The sequence below is a fragment of the Thermobia domestica genome, chromosome 6 (genome assembly GCF_964235325.1).
Source record: "Thermobia domestica chromosome 6, izTheDome1.hap1.1, whole genome shotgun sequence".
Classification (NCBI taxonomy): Eukaryota; Metazoa; Arthropoda; class Insecta; order Zygentoma; family Lepismatidae; genus Thermobia; species Thermobia domestica.
This window is the reverse complement of record NC_137459.1, coordinates 98,417,169-98,435,191: the sequence shown is the minus strand read 5'-3', so window position 1 is coordinate 98,435,191 and position 18,023 is coordinate 98,417,169. Positions and strand designations below refer to the sequence as shown.

The 18,023-nt window shown below is 36.6% G+C and overlaps 1 protein-coding gene across 1 annotated transcript in view; it reads right to left on the bottom strand.

Annotated features, from left to right (window-relative positions):
* LOC145688120 (small ribosomal subunit protein mS37) overlaps nucleotides 1–7,799 on the bottom strand; it is a 29,972-nt gene extending 22,173 nt beyond the window's left edge. The window contains exon 1 of the mRNA XM_081761885.1: nucleotides 7,642–7,799. The gene's annotated coding sequence lies outside the window, so the exon portion shown is untranslated. The remainder of the gene's footprint in view (nucleotides 1–7,641) is intronic.
* Nucleotides 7,800–18,023: the final 10,224 nt, after the last annotated feature.

Genomic DNA, 18,023 nt, shown 5'->3' with positions numbered 1-18,023 from the left:
CCTCCTGAAATTTTCCCAGGAAAGAAGTAGCGTTTTCATTACATTTACCACTGAATTTACTCATAGCCCGTATTTCACTCATCTTAACACTTAACTTTACCTTCCTTTTATCATTCCGTGTACTTATTGGGTGACAATTCCTATCCATGACGTGATGTGTCGTTGCACCATCCCTTTTCCGCCCATCTGTCCTCTTCGGATGAATTTCTTCCAAAATAATATCCTCATCAGACACAGGTGAAGGCGAAGTCATTTCTGGTGAGTGGGGAAACTCCAAGCGATCACTGCCCATATTATTGTGATATGTGTTGTCCTTAACCTGTAGCGTTCTAATTTCTTCCTGTAGAGTAGCTATCAATTGCGTATTTGCACGTATGTTGTTAGAATTATTGATGACCTGAATCTTTTGCTGTTGAACAGAAGATTCTATTACTTCTAAATCCTTTTTTACATCACTGATTTCTTGGATTTGGTGGTTGTGCTTATCCTGACAATCCTCAGATATTCTTTTTAACTTTTCCTCGAACTGCGAGGTGATGTGATTCATCGCCTGGATAATTGACTGTTTCGCTTCATCTGACTTCTGTTCCATTCGTCTACTTAATTCTTCGTATTGCTTGTTGGATTCTTCAGACTTCTGTTCTATCGTCTGCTTCAATTCCTCGTATTGCTTATTGGACTCTTCAGACTTATGTTCTATCGTCTGCTTTAATTCGACCAAATTTTGTTTCATGGCTTCAAAATCGTCCTTTCGACATTGTTCTTGCCGCTGTAAGGCTAGCAAGATTCGTTCTTCGAATGTCATTCCTGGTGCTACACTATGTTCACCGTTATCACCATCATTGGATTCATTTTCTATTGCCTCACCGTTCATTTTTCTTATAATTATTCTACCACTTCTCAGTCTTGTGAAATTTGTATTCATTAACTTTATTACAAAAGTAAATTCACCCTTACTTTGCTTCGGGATATGAATTTACAGCAACTCCCGGGTGAGGTAAACCAAAATTTTTAGCTAGTCCCGGTGTGAAGGCACCAAAATTTTTATAACGACTCACCAAGGGTAGTCGTCAACCTGGTTCGATCGATGATATATGAATCTTGAGTGGTAGTAATAGTTTGCATGTAAAAATATCTTTAATAATTAGATATACTATTATTCTCACCTTTTCTATCAGAATTATAAAGTCGATGAACGGTATCAAATGGTTTATTAGTTGATACACTTTTATGTATTTTCATTCAAACTATCATGCACACATATAAGATGATTAGGTATCCATAAACAACTACATAGCAACCAACTACATAATAATATCTATATCTCTTACAGATATTAAAAACATTCTTCTTTTGTTATTATTAAATTAACATTCTATTAAGTATATTGCTTATGTATGAGCACTTTCTGCCCAAGGTGCAGGTAATTATTAACCTATCCAAAGTATTTCGTTATAAATACGAGTCGTGAACTGAAGAAAAAACATTAGGAATTAGTATTAAATGTTAATTATGCCATTTAAGTGAAAGTATTGGTTTTTAATTTTGAATTAATTCCCAATTGTTAACCTATTTCAATCCCAAACAATGTTTCTTAAGCATTAAGGAAAAAGTACAGCAATGTATATCAACATGACACTTTTCTTTACACGAAAGTTACTGATATTTGGCAGGGGCATATTTTAAAACAATTTGAACTAGCTAGCGGCACGAAATACATATAAAGTACATTTCGCCTAAAAGTAACTAACTCTATGACCTATGGAACACGGAGGTCCAATGCCATGTTCACAAAAGCTCTCCTGGCTTCTATCCTTAGTCAACTGAATCCAATTTCTATATTGTATTCTTATTTCTGCGAGATCCATCTTAATATTGTCCTCCCATCTGCGCCTAGGCCTTCCTAATGGTCGTTTTCCGATTGGACTTCCAGTTAAAACTTTGAAAGCGTTCCTACTTTCTTCCATTCTCGCTACATGTCCTGTCCACTTGAGCCTCCAAGATTTAATGATCGTAACAATGTTTGGTGAACGGTATAAATTATACAGTTCCTCATCATGAAGTTTTCGCCATTCCTCATTTCCATTCCTTTTGGTTCCGAATATTCGTTTCAGGATTGTATTCTCAAATACTTTCAGTCTGCGTTCTTCCCTCAGTGTAAGCGACCATGTTTCACAACCATACAGCACAACAGGCATAATTATCGTTTTATATATTTTAAAGTTTCAAATTCCTCGACAGAATTCCCGACGATAAGAGATTTTTGAACTGAATAATAACACGAATTCCCTGCTTTTAGTCGATATTCAATTTCTTCATGAATATCGTTTTCTGATCCTATATATTGGCCGATGGCAGAACTTTCTTTGTCTTTATGCGATGAGCTTTTGTAAGTCACAAATTTTCTGCAGGAATTCCAAAATTAAAAAAAAAAAAATCAAGATAATCAGTTCTAGGAGAAGAAGCACTTGTGATTGTTAAAAATATGCTTTATGTGACGTGAAAAAAAGTTCAAATGCGAGTTGTCCGTGCATTTAAGACATCTATACACAGCAGGCACGTTTTTATACTTTTCTGTTGGCTATTTTATTTCCTCTGACAATTTTTCCTGCACAGGCACGGCAAATTTTCTGCGATCACATCGCAGATCGCGACGTGTTCTGCAATGGGGTCAGGTATCCACTTTATCAAAAGTGTTGTTCGATATTTTAACGCATCCAAAATTTGTCGTATTACGATTCCGAAGAACTTCTATGTATTTAGTACATAAATTTCGCCCAAAATTTTAAAATTATTATTATTATTTTGTTTTGGAGAGTGGATTGGACCCCTCTAAATTAACTGCAAACAAACAAATAGACGTGGACACAAAAGAGTTTTCATCTTAAATGTCTATGGTGATTTCCCCGTTGGAATAGAAATTTTAAAATCCTGTGTTGCAAAGAGAAAAAAGCAGGGTTCACCCGTTACCCGTTCAAACGGGATTTTCCCTGATCGTTCTCTACATGATACTCGTTTTCATACTGTACTTACATACATTTGAGCCTCATTGTATTATGATTATTATCTTCCATACTCGAAATAACAGAACAGAAACGGGATTTTACATACTTTTACTTTAAATTAATTCATTTCGGAATTCGATTTAAATCAACGATTTTTATTTAAAAAATCATGTGATTTAAATCTTGATTAAAGTCGTGATTTAAATCAGACTGATTTAAATCAATCCACCCTGATTTTAAGCAAACGTTTAATAATTAATACAAACCCAGGGTTAATCAGACGTGTTGCCAAAGAAACACACATAAAATTTACTAATAAATATAATTAAATCAGTTAAAGTTTGCAGCAACTACACAGATTACGACTAAGTGAACTGATTAAGGAATTGTCAAGGAACTTACATAGAAACAAGAACCGGAAACTTTGACTGAAAGAAAAAACTAGAAACTGAAAGACTGTTGTTTCTTGAAGTTAAGCGTTCCTTTTAAGCATGGAGGCTATCTGAGACGTGGAGCTACAGTTTAAGATGAAATCCAAGCTAAAGTAATTCAAGCTTTCAAATTTTCAGTGTTTTCTCATCGGAATCAAACCCAAGATAACGTGTTTTCATCTGGAACAGCGATGAGAGCTACCTTAACGAAAACCATTGTGCTTAATATAAACTATAATAGAACCCATCCTTCTGCATCGGTTATTTACACGGTTGTTGGAATTTTTCTCAGCCCAAAAATCTCCACTTTCTTCTTTCGGACCCCCCCCCCCCCAAAAAAAAAAAAAAAAAGAAATCCAAAAATATAGTTCCAAACTTGGATTGGAATTATACCTTTAATCTAATCACAATTATTTCCTTCAATCGTTGTTCTCAGTTCATGTCTATTTTCAGAATTGGTTTTAATTATGTATTTATCAAGAGATCATTACCAGAACAGAATACTATTTAAAAAGAATGTTTTGGACCCATGCATAATTAAGTTTGTTTAAATTCGATCATATTCTCTGTAACAGTATACAACTGTAACCTGGAAAGAAAGACATTTGTTTACATCCCCTTTTTCTTTTCTTTTTTTTTTTTTAAGTACATACTTTAAGTATATCAGTGCAAACAAATAATAAAATGTCATTATCCATGTGTCAATTAATTACAAGTTGAAAACTGTTCACTTAAAAAACTAAATTACTAAAGATATATCTTTGTCATCTCAATATTAACGGTAATCAGATCGGGAAACTACCGAATTCTTCTTGTGTGTATGATAGAGCATATGACGTATATAACTATCATATGTTACAAAGGCCCCTTAGTCGTCAAATCTATTGTAAGAAAGCAAATTGGCAATGGAAAATGAGCATTAATTAAAAAAAAAAAAAAAAAAACTTCAGTTCTGGGTTCTTTCAGGACTCTACTATCACAGTATCCTTGCGTGTTTTGAGGGATACTAAAGGAACCTTCGATGAGGACGGCTGGCCCAGGGATTCGAATACTAAGGATAAGAGGGAATGTTATTCCTTTTCTATACTACATAAAATTACCCATCTCTGTTACTTTGTAAAATTTTTTACTTTTTTCTTCTAGTAATCAAAGTATAAGTAAGTGTCAATGGTGCAAAGTGGATTCCCATTGTTCGATATATTTTGGCCTTAGTGCCGCAGAGTAGCTCCAGTATTTTCAGACTTAAAAACGTTAAAATTTTTTGTCATTTATCAAGAAATTCGCTGTCATTACCTTAGAAACCGTTTCTCAAAGATTCATCTGTACACATTCACTTTAAAATAATTTCACCGTTTTGCGTGTATATACGGCGTCCGGAAACATGTCATAAAAACTAGTGTAAAAATTACAAACCTGAACTAGGTGGCCACTAGAAAACACGAATGCAATCTAACCAAGACAGCACAAGAGCGCAGCAGAGGAACCGGAGAAGCAGCGCGCTGGTGCATCCATAGGGTGGAGACGAATCAGCGACGATGAGCATGCGCGCAAGCGAGAATGTTGGTAAAAACACTACATTTAGTTAGTTCCTTTCTTAACAAATTCACTGCAATTATGTACCTTTAGGGTTTGTACAAATCCGACACTGCCTTCAGGAATCTATGGAAAACTGACTCTTTCGTGGTAAAGGACTTGAATAACGATGTTCACATTTGAGTATGCTACCGTTCCTCCGTTTCTTTATTCTGAATGCCCTCCTACATTTGTCTCACGCTCTACTCAGTTTCAATAATCCATGCCACTTCACTAAACGTAATAACTCTTAATTTTCACCATCTTCGAACAGAGGGAAGTAATTTTCTCATTACACTCTTAATGTCTGTCAGGATGCCTCCGCTTAAAATAGCACCAAAAACACGAAGCTTTTCACATCTCAAAATACCACATTAAACTTTTTTAGTTAGCGTGAATTTCATGAAAAATAACCAATTCCCATTTCCTTCCTGTAAATTTTACGTATCTTTCACATTTCTGAACTTATCCTCCAGCACTTAACACCATTTTTTAAATTTTCATTATTTATTTTATTTTTAAGTTTAGGGTTCAATGTCTCACGATTATTCACCGAAGCTAAGGGAGATGGTGATGACGAGATGGGTGATAATAATGAAATAACGGAAGGAGAAGGAAACGGGAGAGCCCCGAGTAAACCCATGGTGTTTGTCCACCAAAAAGCCCACTTGGCAAGAACTGGGATTAAATCAGGGACCCTGTGCACCAGAAATGTGCGCTCTACCACTGAGCTACCGCGGTCCCACAAAAGAATTCCAGGATTTCATGTTTATAATAGAACATAAGTGTTTAAATGCTATTTTAAGTAAGAATACGGCTTGAAATGTAGGTAAAAAAAATAATTTTAAAAATTTGCCCATTCAAACCCACAGGAATTAAAAAACAAAAAACTGGAGTTTTACAACCCTTGTTATTTACTCTGCAACCTGGAAATAGTCTCTTGTTTCTTTAATATTTTTCTTGCCTTAATGTTTTTATCTTTTTTTATCATCAAAAACGTTATTAGTTTATTACTGTCTCACTATTCGCATAACCGATTTCAAGTTTTGACGAATTTAGTTCGAATGACGACTAGTATAGTTTGACGAACCAATCTATCTACGGAAGTTCACAAGAAAATTTTTACGAAAACTATACTAGAAAATACATGCACACGAATGTACGTTGAGTTGAATGCCAGAAACTGGTTTTAATGAGCGTAAGAGAAACTAACTCAACTTTAGAGTAATTTTTATCATAATTCTTTGAAAGCAGTGGCTCTCCTAAAATAATCAATTCTACACGCTGAGTATTTCTGAGTCTTCATTTATAGTAGCAAGCTGTACACTTAGCAAAACTCTGCAGCAGACTACTCCTGAAATGTGATTCTTATATTTAAAGTACAAGGAGTTAAAAAGAATTTAGTACGAATCATATTTTTAAAGTTAAAACATTGGTGCCGGTTTACTCTTGAAACACATTTTGAAACATTTACAGGTAAAATTCAATAATTTGCATAAAAAGATATAATTAGACATATAAGGAACGCATTTCTGCAGACGACAAATACATACAACGTAATAGAGCTGAATTGTAGGTTTACAAGTGTAGGTTTTCTAGTGTAAAATCATTACAAGTGCTTTACAACGGATAAAATAGCCTAAGTGAGTGCATAAGAAAGATGACTATATTAGATTTTCTATCGGCGGTGAATTTCTGCACGGTGTAAAGAAACTCTATTTTATGTTTAGAAGTGGAGCGTTACTAGTGTGAAACTATGACAAGTACTATTGAAACTCGCATTATCAAAACCCTCTTAATTTCACTATCCTCGCATACACGTATACTCACCATCGCTGACGTTCCTGCTCCCTTCGGACGCACACATGCGCGGGCTCACCAGATTCCCCTTGTCCTTGCTTGGTTAGGTAGCATTCGTGCATTCTAAAGGCCACCTAGCATAGGCTGGTTTGTGGTTTTTGCACTCTAGCTTTCATGCCACACTACCAGACACCGTATATATACATAAATTGTATAAGAACAGTAATTTTTCAAAAATTACATCTGGTGGCCTCCTTGAATTTTATCTATGCTAAACGGGTTAATGTCAAGTTGCCCAGGCCAAATCATTTGGACAATCGTAAGAAGTTTAGTGAAAGAATTATAATTTTGCAATCATTATTTCGAGTACCAAAAGTAAACCTACAGAAAATAAAACATCTTTCAGCATAAGTATATTTTAACCCTTGAGAATAAGGTATCCACATTGCCCCAATTATATATTTTCCGTGCAGTTTTATTATTTGGATCCATAATCTAAATACCAGTAGGAGGAGGAGGAAGAGTAGTAGGAACGGGTTAGAAGCCCCGCAGGGGTTAGGTTCTGTTCTCGACATAAAATTGGCAAATGAAAAACTTCTCCAATTTTTCTGTACGTTTTACAATCTACGGATCCGTACAGTAAAACTGCACAATATTTTAAGCTATTTAACTAGCACTATAATGAATGTTTACAATGCACCTTGCACTAAAATTATCAATACCGTACTTTGTTTAGAATAGCAACAAACCAAATCCGTATCTTCGTAAAACGATACACAAAATTACTAATTTTCATAAATGAATACTACATAAAAGTTCAAAATTATACTTACAATCACATTACCCAACAAGAACAACCATTTTCACACTTTTCGGATCTTCTGCTTACAATCACTGTTACCAGATATTTACCAATAAATAAAAGAGAGAAAAAAAATAATATAATATTCTGAAAAGTCGCAGCTATATTACCCAGATCGACTATTGCACTAGAAATTGTTATAAGGTAGATGATAGTATCAAGCAAACAAACAAACAAAATTGCTTGCACAAAGAAACGTGTTCACGACAGGAGCCGTAACCAAAATGGCGCGTGCACAAAACTCGAAGTCTCCCATGTTAAACGATATTGTTATAAAGTAAAGCTACTATAGATAATAAAAGTAGTGACACCAGGGATGTCCACACACTAAAAAGATTTAGTCCAATATAAAGTAAATCAAGAATACAGCACTTTATTAAACAAAATCATAGTACGAAACGGGAGCTCGAGAGTCGTGACAAGCCACCGACCCCTGGCCCTGGTGGCATGTGGGCTCGTACTTTCCTTTAGAGCAAAGTGACCAATTATCGGATACGTGCGGAATATCGGATACTCACTTACCTCGGAACGTGCCCACAAGTGGCAGACGCAGTATTTATATCACAATACAAAGCCTATTGTGCAACTTGAGCATTGGCGCGCTGCACGGTCAGATATAGGTGATCGAGTACTTCTATACGAATTTTGAAACCAGGAGTTTTTGTTGAGCATAGGTGTGCTAAGGCTTTTAGAGCGCAGGTAAGTAATTTTCTTTACATATTCATTGTTGAATACATAGCTTTGAGTCTCTAGTTTTTTATAGATACTCTTTCGTGTTGTCTTTATTGTTCCTGTAAATCATGGCGCCGAATTATTCATTCCATTTGCTATTCTGCCTAATATCGCAAGGAGAGGGTTGCTGAATATCGGATATTCGATATTTAGGACACCAGTTAAAAAGGGTAGTACTTTTTTATTTTTAGATGTCATCAAGCAGAAAGAAGAAACCCTGGGACACCCGAAGCGATGCAAAATGCAGTGGATTCTGTTCGCCAAAACAAGATAGGATTTCTAAAGGCGTCAGAAACATACGGCTAATTAGCACTCACTAGGAAGAAAGCCAACTTTGGGAGTGGATATAGAAGAGGAAAACTGATTGTTATCACATCCTTTTCGTCCTGTTACGTCATATCAAACGGCAACTTTGATCGGAAAGCCTTACATAAAGCTGCATCAATGGAAGTAGCTGTAAATAGCTTCCAAAGATGTGGTATTGTGCACTACAATCCAAACTTATTTACCGACACAGAGTTCTTGCCACGGCTGACGGTACTAATCACGTGCATTGGACCTAAATCTCAGGTCCAATTCAAATAAGTCTGATGAAAGTTTATCCTCGACTGCAAGGCCTCTCTCCTCTTTCCAACTTTCTCCGCCACCAATGTTAGACTTACCTTCAACATCCTCTAAAACACCAAAACAGGTAACACTGCCGTGATCACTTCGTCTTCAAATAAAACATGTCTCCAAAGTAAGAAACAATTCCAACAACCCACGGTCGAAACAAATTTCCTTAAGACGTCTGTTGAGAAGAAGATAATCCAATCCAGAAGGTCAAGTAAGGTCGTTTTTTGAAGGAGATCCAGTCCTTTAGAAAGGATTAAACATTCCAGTCCTTTAAAAAGGACTACCATTAAACCCAAGACACTGAAGATAGCCTACATTCTAATGAGTCTCAGGTGAGTGTGAATCGTTCCGCTTAATAGCGACGGACGACGAAGACAGTGTGGACGAGGAAAGTTTATACTGCAATCAAATTTGCCGGCTTGATGAAACTGGTGAGAAATGGATCCGCTATGCTAAGTGCATTCGCTGGGCTCATAAGTTATGTGATCAGATGGATGACGACAAATGGAAATCATATTGTATATGATCTTTGTACTTCTCACGTCAAACGTTGACCTTCGAAGCGTAAACTTTTATGTTTTGTTTTTTATGCAACCACTTGACTATACAGCTATCTAGCAATTTGTTAAGTAGCTGTAAGTTGTACACATTTGTATGTTTGCACGTAAAATACAACTTGAATACACATAAATATACTTTCGTAGCTTATTTCAGACTTTACCTACAAGTATCCATTCCTATTATATATTGCCATCCGATATTTGGAACACCCTGAGCCAGGGACGTACGCAGGGGGTGGGTCCTGAGGGTCCGGACCCCCCCCCCAAATTTCAACTTTTGTGTAGATTTAGCCTAATTTTAGGGGCAATTTTAGGAATTTTAATATAAAATATCGGTATATTGAGTTTGGACCCCTCCCGAAATTAATTCCTGCGTACGCTACTGCCCTGAGCCGATATTAGGGTAACATTTTTTAGTTTTGAGTTTTTTTTTTATTTTCGTGTTTTTTGCTTTTACTTACAAATAATCAATTACTACACACAGGACAACAATGATCATTAAAGAAGATATATCAGTATATGAATACTCGAAGTTTAGAAAGATTTATTTTCATTTTCGTCTCGAAATATAAGTATGGGGGTTTATGCTTACATATCCGATGTTCGGTCACTTTACTATACTATTCTTATTAACAACACTAAAATAGAGAATGGAACGTAACAAAATACAATTATTAAAGTCGCGCCCATAGGGCCCAGACAACTTCTTCATTAATATTGTGCCTAGTTATAATTTACGTAAATGGGATGGGGAATCAAAATTTCACAATGTGGTACTGTTGCAGATTAACTTTGAACCTTTATCATTATTCTGTGAATAGCCTACAACAAGCTGTTGAATCGATTGCTACACTAACAAGTGATGCTAGTGTCAATCAATATCGACTTTATCTGCCATCTGGAAAGAATCGATATAACTATTTGATAGATTGGTAGATCTAATCTATGGTTCTTTATTTGCAATGTTGCCACATAGTGCAATTTGTCTCTCACGACGAGGACTCGAAATGTATACAAATACAGTAAAACCAGTAAAACCTGCCTTCAACGGACTCTTTATTAAACGGAAAAGTGCCTTAAATGGAAATATTTCACGGTCCCATGCAGTGGTGGATCTAGAAGGTAAAAACTGGGGGCAGCATACCCCCAGAGTATGATAGGTATATAATGAGTTTATTATAAATTTGGGGGCCTAGGCCCCCCGGCCTTGAGCTAGATCCGCCATTGGTCCCATGAATTTTGGAGTAAAAACCATGTTAAAGTCCCTTCATTAAGTGGAAACTGTGTTATGCGGGCAAAGGAAAGCAAAATAAACCTTTAACGGAAAATTCTGAGTTCCAGACTACCGTGTTTAGAAAATTTTACACATTATGTGAGAGGGCAAACATATGGTTACGTTGTCTGTGATAAAGTCTTCGTTCTTTTGTTATTTTTTTCTGGACAGTGTTGACCTTCCCCAACCACTACGCATATTTACCCGCCACAATTTTCGGCTAGTCCTACGGAGTATGTCAACTGTCCGTTCCGTTTGTGCAGCGACTAGCGACAACCGACAAAAATTAGGAGAAAACTGACAAAACAAAGTTCTGAAAAAAAAAAAAAACAGAAATTTCGGCAATAAAACAGTAATCATAATCTCTATCGCATGTCGTGAAGACAAGCAGTGAAGGATTCAGAGGACTTTCAAAATTCAAGAGAAAACTTTTCTGTCCTGAAGTATACCGCGCGATGTTTTGAACGAAATGAATCTTGACCTGAAGCAAAAACTCACGTGTACAACATTTGAGAGAATTATGCCATTGTTCCTCATTTACGCTCTACTGTGTCTCCTTTCTCCTCTCCCATGCTCTCAGGTGGGATGGTTCTGAAATCTCAATACTAGATTGAAGGGGAAAAAAATCCTTGACAAACGTTTGCAACCAATACTCAGAAGTTTGCAATAGTTTCCTCTTTATTCTTGCCCTTGACCTTCGCAACGCTCGGTTATCTGTCTTCTCAATCACCTTGTAATCCAGCTTTTAGCAATACAGCTCTAAACTTACATTTTTGCATTAGTTCGGCAGCAGTCATTTGATGGGTTGCCACGTTAGAAGAACTTGTAGCTGTCATAAAAAAAAAAAAAAAAATCTTGAAACCCTACCATATTTCACAATGTACACATAGTCTTGAAAGGGTCATACAACATTTTTCCATCTTGCAAGGAGTCGAACAGTGTCCAACTTTCTAGGACGTCTTGCTTGCTACCTGCTATCGCCCTCCCACTGACATAAAGGAAAAATCTGTTTCGCCGCTTCCGAAACAACGGATTCTTTTGGACAGGGAGGGGGAGTGCGCCAAAATACACGTTTTTAATGAGGAGGTTAATTGTTTGTCCACTAGAGTGCAGTGCTGCATGGGTGGTGATACCTTTCTTGCTTACAAGAAGTTGTTTTGGGAGGGACCATGTTTTCCCCCCACGAGAGAGAGAGAGAGAGAGAGAGAGAAGTTGTATAATCTAAACAGTAGATAGAAAGATCGGGTAGAAAGGTCTTTTTTTATGACAGCTATAAGATTCATGTAAAGTGGAAACGTGGTCATCATGACTTGTAAAACATGAGTTGTGCTTGAACTTCTTAGCAACCATGGTAAAGGTGATTCATGCTAGTGAACGAGAAAACTGAATGTAAACCAAATCATGAAGATGTTCAACGTCAGTGAAACTTAGGTGTACGAGATTCTAAAGAAAAAAAATGACGCGGTGGGAAAACTGCAGTCATGGAAAAATAGAGAACTTACGAAACTGAAAAGTAATACATAAATGAAATAGTGTAGGGGTAGATCGTTAATGTCAGACCCAAACTTCACAGCATATCGGGCCATATACTACAGGAATACCCGAATACGCTAAAACGGTTGGGTAAAACTGAGTTCAAAGCATCTAATAGATGGTTAGAAAGTTTTCGCAAAAGACATCAGAAAGTTTTAAACGAATTTTGTGGTGAACCGTGTGATGTAAATAGTGAAAGATTTGATGAATGGGTTGCTAAAATGCATTCCATAGACGGACACGATTTTTTTTTTAAAGGAAAGATCTACCTCCATTACGCGGAAACCAGGCGACGGATGTCGATCAAATCTTCAATATACATGAGTTTGGGGCCTGCGATGGGTTTTGATCAATTCACTTTGACAGTGCACTGTACAGGAGGGGAAGGGGAGATATATAAATAATGAAATAAAAGTGACTATCTTTGTGATTTAACCATTGAACCACCCGACCGATCTCGATCGAATTTTCAACATAGAAGAGGTTCAGACCTAGAGTGGTTTTTATTGTACCACTTTGACGGTGCAACGTAGAGGAGGGGGAGGGGCGACATTTAAAAATGATCGAAAATGACCGATGCTAGTGCCGAATCCATAGCTTTTACGGTCGCTAAGATGAACAGTGATACTTTCGATCTCGTTTAAATCAAAATTCAGCCACGCAACTTGGGAAGGAGGAGTGGGAAATATATACAGGGTGTATCAGACCACCCGTCCCAGGCATTTTTCTCGGCTCCTAGTGCACGTAGATACTTCAAACAAAAAGTGAATGACCAAATCGTATGTGGAGAATCAAAGGGTGATACTTACATATCCAGTGGCGTAGCGGAAATATTACCACGGGGTGTCAACTTCAAAATTTCAAATGGAAAGTGGTATCAATTTTAATTTCTTTGGAAGTATTATTGAAAAAGAAACAACTTTTATAGGAAATAATTTTCGCTAAAGTCTACGGTTTGGCATCTACGAGTGTTATTTGTTGTTGAATTGCTACTATCAAGTCCACCCGTCCCAGGCATTATTCTCGGCTCGTAGTGCACGTAAGCACATCAAACAAAAAACATGGTAAACAGTTTCCCGATCGTGCTCGGGAGTCGAGAATTGTATTTCGGCGCTTGGCACTTCGTGTGCAGAGGACTGGCCATGTTCAACCCAGTGTGGAAATTGAAGCACTTCAAGGTGGGGTGAAGGTAGTGTGGGCCAAAAATATACTTGTACTAAGAGTGTACTCTTGCAGCAGTGGCGTATACTGGTTTGATGGCTTCGGCTACCACTAACCTTTATAATACCTTTACATTATTATTATTATTATTATTATTATTATTATTATTATTATTATTATTATTATTATTATTATTATTATTGCACTTTTTCCCACTTTATTATACAATCTTCAAAATGAGAAAAAAACTTTACACCATCCTTTTTCAAGTAGATAAATATCATTTTCTCTTCACTAGTAAGACTTACATTATCTTATTAGTATTACGGAAAAATGATCGTACATTTCTACATTTATTTGTTGGATGAAGTATCACTACATTTCGCATTGGATAGATGATAACCCTACTCATCAAAGCAAATGGAAGCTGTCCGAGTACTAATGAACGCTGAAATAGGTGATTGGGAAAGAAGGAGCCTCAGTCTGTGACAGCTACGCAAACTACTGTAAAACACAAAATTTTCGTTGTGTTAACGCAAATCGCTACGGAAAGAGGCTCGTAATATATATATATATATATATATATATATATATATATATATATATATATATATATATATATATATATATATATAACAATTCACAGAGACCCCCAAAATCCACTGTCATTACTCGTCTAATGCCTTTTACTCTTCACTCACGCCCAAGAAACCGATTTCTCTAGAGGCAACTGCTTTTACCTGGCGGTCCGTTCGTACGCTGTGGGCGGAAGTGGTGCGAAGGGGAATGCTCTGATACGATTCTTACTGTAGTAGCTAGAGAGCGATTTCTGCTGCGTTGTCATATTGAAGACTCTTAAGTTCGCGAGACAGGCTTCGTTCAAAGAATTCAGTGGATCTTTCTAAATACATTCAAATTCTCAGAAACTTTTTTCATTGAAAGAAGATACTAAAGTATAAAATTATTAATATAATTTAGTTCATATTATAACTTTATTTTGTAATATTCTAGGGCTGCTGTCGGTAGGCCCGGTAGTCCACAAAATACGCCACTGTCTTGCAGACTGTGTTAATTTCTCAATACATTTCAAAAGAAACTTGTACTCGCAGGAAATTAACTTTGTACAATAGGGAATAAGTTATAATTTCTTAGTTCACAGTATTTTTCTCACAAAAGACTTGAAAAATCAGTTTTTCTAATGTACATAGTGTATAAAGGGTCTTGGGTATCCTCTGTGAGAGTGTTTCCATGAAGTGCGCTCATAATTGCAATTTGTGTAATCACTATAATACCACGTTAAATTTAAGTTACAAATATGCATAACCACAATTATTATGAATATTCATTCAAAGTAGTTAACCTTCTAGTTTAAAAGAGGTGTATTATACACAAAAAAGGTAGAACAGATATCTGTCTTATATCCATTGTTCACTGTAAGATAGCTTCCAACGAAACATAGAACTAAACCTGAGAGACTGAAACACACCTCAATCTGTTCACTGTTCAAGAGATGTTACTTTTCAGCGTTTCGGATAACTCACTGTACGAGTGGCGTGTTTAGGATTTTGTTTCGGGGAGGGCTATGCACAATACGGGGAAGAAAGGGGCAATTGCCCACCTGAGTTTGAGAATTAATGTTTTGATCAATTGTCTACTAATTCTGTACTAGGAAAAAAACGTGAAACTTGTATGTCGGTGGAGGATCTTACCTCCCATGGAAATCCGAAATGACATCTCCTACAAACACACGTTGAAGATTTGTAATCTCATTTCAACTTAACTGATTTCAATTTAGAATAAATGGAAATATTCAGTTTTATCTCTGTAAGTTTTTACCTGAAAGAAAATGTTGAGACAAGTTGAAGCTGAAATATACTGATTGCAGTTTTAATGGCAAGAATTGTAGACTGGTGAATCTTATATCATATAATACACACAAAAATTTAACAATCAAACATTTTATTCTATTCATAGAAGAAGAAGGAAGCATCTTCTTGACGTACCTAATTTTCCTTGCTACGTATTTCCCCTCTCTTGATTTTCTTTAATTCAAATATTTAGTTTTCTTTATAACTAAACGATGTAAATATTCCTTTGCTATAATAACTAAAGTCCCGTTATGCTGATATCCGTGCAAGTTGGTACGGAACATCAGTTTGGCTTATCAGTTTCTTATAGTTTTGATGTTACTGACGACGGCCGACTCAAATCACAACCAATAAAGGTCGAAACTATGATAGGAGAAACGAAAGAAAGTAACAACCAAGAGAAAGAAACAGAAAAGTAGAATGGACGAAAGATAGAAAAAGAAAACACAGTTCTTACATAGAATGAAATTGGGCAAATGCAGTATTATTTGTGAACAAAGAGCATTAGAAAATGGAAAGTCAATGAAATTCTTAGCAATGGTGAGAAGGATTAATATTGTAGTTCTATGTGGAATGCGAAAAACCATCAAATTTATTTCGGAAGGAGCTTGAGCCCGATAACCCTCCCCCTAAATACGCCACTGCACTGTACTAAAATTTTTCGACACAGATTCCTTATTAGTAATTTGAAAAATTGATTTTTACTTGTATATAAATTTAATTTTTGTAATTAAACACGAAGGTTGGGGTCATTACAAGTTCCTCCCTAGAAAGCACAAAGAGAACGAGGTTCCGGGGAAATGTTCAGAGGTGCCTGGGAATTTCCCCCTTAAATTACCACACTGATTCAACCTCATCACAACAAATGTCAACAGATCAAACGCCGTGTTCAGGATAATCGGTCTCCCGACATCCTTGCTGCAGTTCATATGGATTCCCAAATATCGACAAGACAATTAGCCATGGATGCTGCTATGAGCCACATGACTGTTTGGAGGATTCTGCATAATAACTCGTTGCATCCTTACCATGTTCACCTGCATCAAGAACTCCGAGAACAAGATTTCCATAACCGTCTGGAGTTTTGTCAATGGATGAACGCCAGGAACCCCTGTTTTCACCAGAACATTCTGTGGACGGATGAGGCAACCTTCAAGAGTAATGGAGATGTCAACACACAACGCTCACTATTGGTCCTGCGTGAATCCTCACTGGGTACGTGAAGTTAACTACCAACATATCTGGATACTTAACGTCTGGTGTGGTGTAGTGGGAGGCCAAATAATCGGTCCCTATTTCTTCGAAGGTACTTTGACAGGGGTATAGTACGCTAATTTTTTGTCACATGTTCTTTGTGAGTTCTTGGAAGATGCCCCATTAGCAACTCGTGAAATGATGTGGCTATAACAAGACGGTTGCCCTGCTCATTTTGCAAGAGTTGCCAGACAAACTGTTTAACGTTTATTTCCAAACAGATGGATCGGAAGAGGAGGCCCGGTTTCCTGGCCAGCTCGTTCTCCGGACCTGACTCCGCTTGATTTTTTCTTTTGGGGACGTGTCAAGGAAATGGTTTACCAAGAGCGTCCTACTACAAGGGAGGACATGATGGAGAGGATCCATAATGTCTGCCATGCACTAAGTCCAAATGATGTGTTAAGAGCAGTCAATAATGTCCCGGTACGCATTCGCATGTGCATCGCAAGTGCTGGACGATCCTTTGAACATTTATTGTGAGTTTATTTTGTCCAAGTATGATATTTTGTGAAGAATGTACAGAACTTGCAGTTCATGTTATTTATTTTATTTATTATCCTCACTTTATTTGTACTATTCTTGAACAATTATTTGTGCAATTATTGTGAAAAATGATTTTTATTGAAACGTTTTCATAAGTTAGGTAACCCGTTAAGAAGCCCGGGAGAGTGGCAATAATTTCATAACTTTTAAATTTTAATTTTTATTTTATGTTTTATTACTGATACTTTAGATCAAATTTGTTTCATACGTAGTTTAACTTAAAACCCTGAGTGTTTTTCTTTGCTTTTCTATTTTGGATTGGTTCCGACCCCGCAATTTAAACTATACTGTCCTGCAATATTGTTTTGATTTGTTGATAGGCACAACAGATATGTCATAACGTTTGACACTGAATGATATAAAGAGTTTTCAACAACAATGCTATTTGATAGAGCATGTGTTATCTGGTGTTCTTTTAAAGTAACTGCCAATTACGAAGGGCATACTGAAAGTCGTGAGCAACATCATTGATTACTCTAATGAACTACTTCCTATATAACTAATGGAAATTAACTTTTTCCTAAATTGCAACGAAAGTGATTCTGCGACACTATGAGTAACTAACTGTATCGTCTGCTACTGGCAGTAGCTAAGTGCATCATTGGCTAATTCTATCAGACTCAGGCGCTCTGAATGATTTGATTCGTTCTTGTTTTTAATAGTTCGTAGTACCCAACTTCTTTGAGTGGTGGTGCCACGGTCTCCACAGTTTCAGCGGAAGAGCAGCTGAAACCTCTTATACTATATAATTACTCTATGAGCAACATGTTTTCACAACCGTAATCTTTAGTTGTAAGTAAAACCAACTATATCA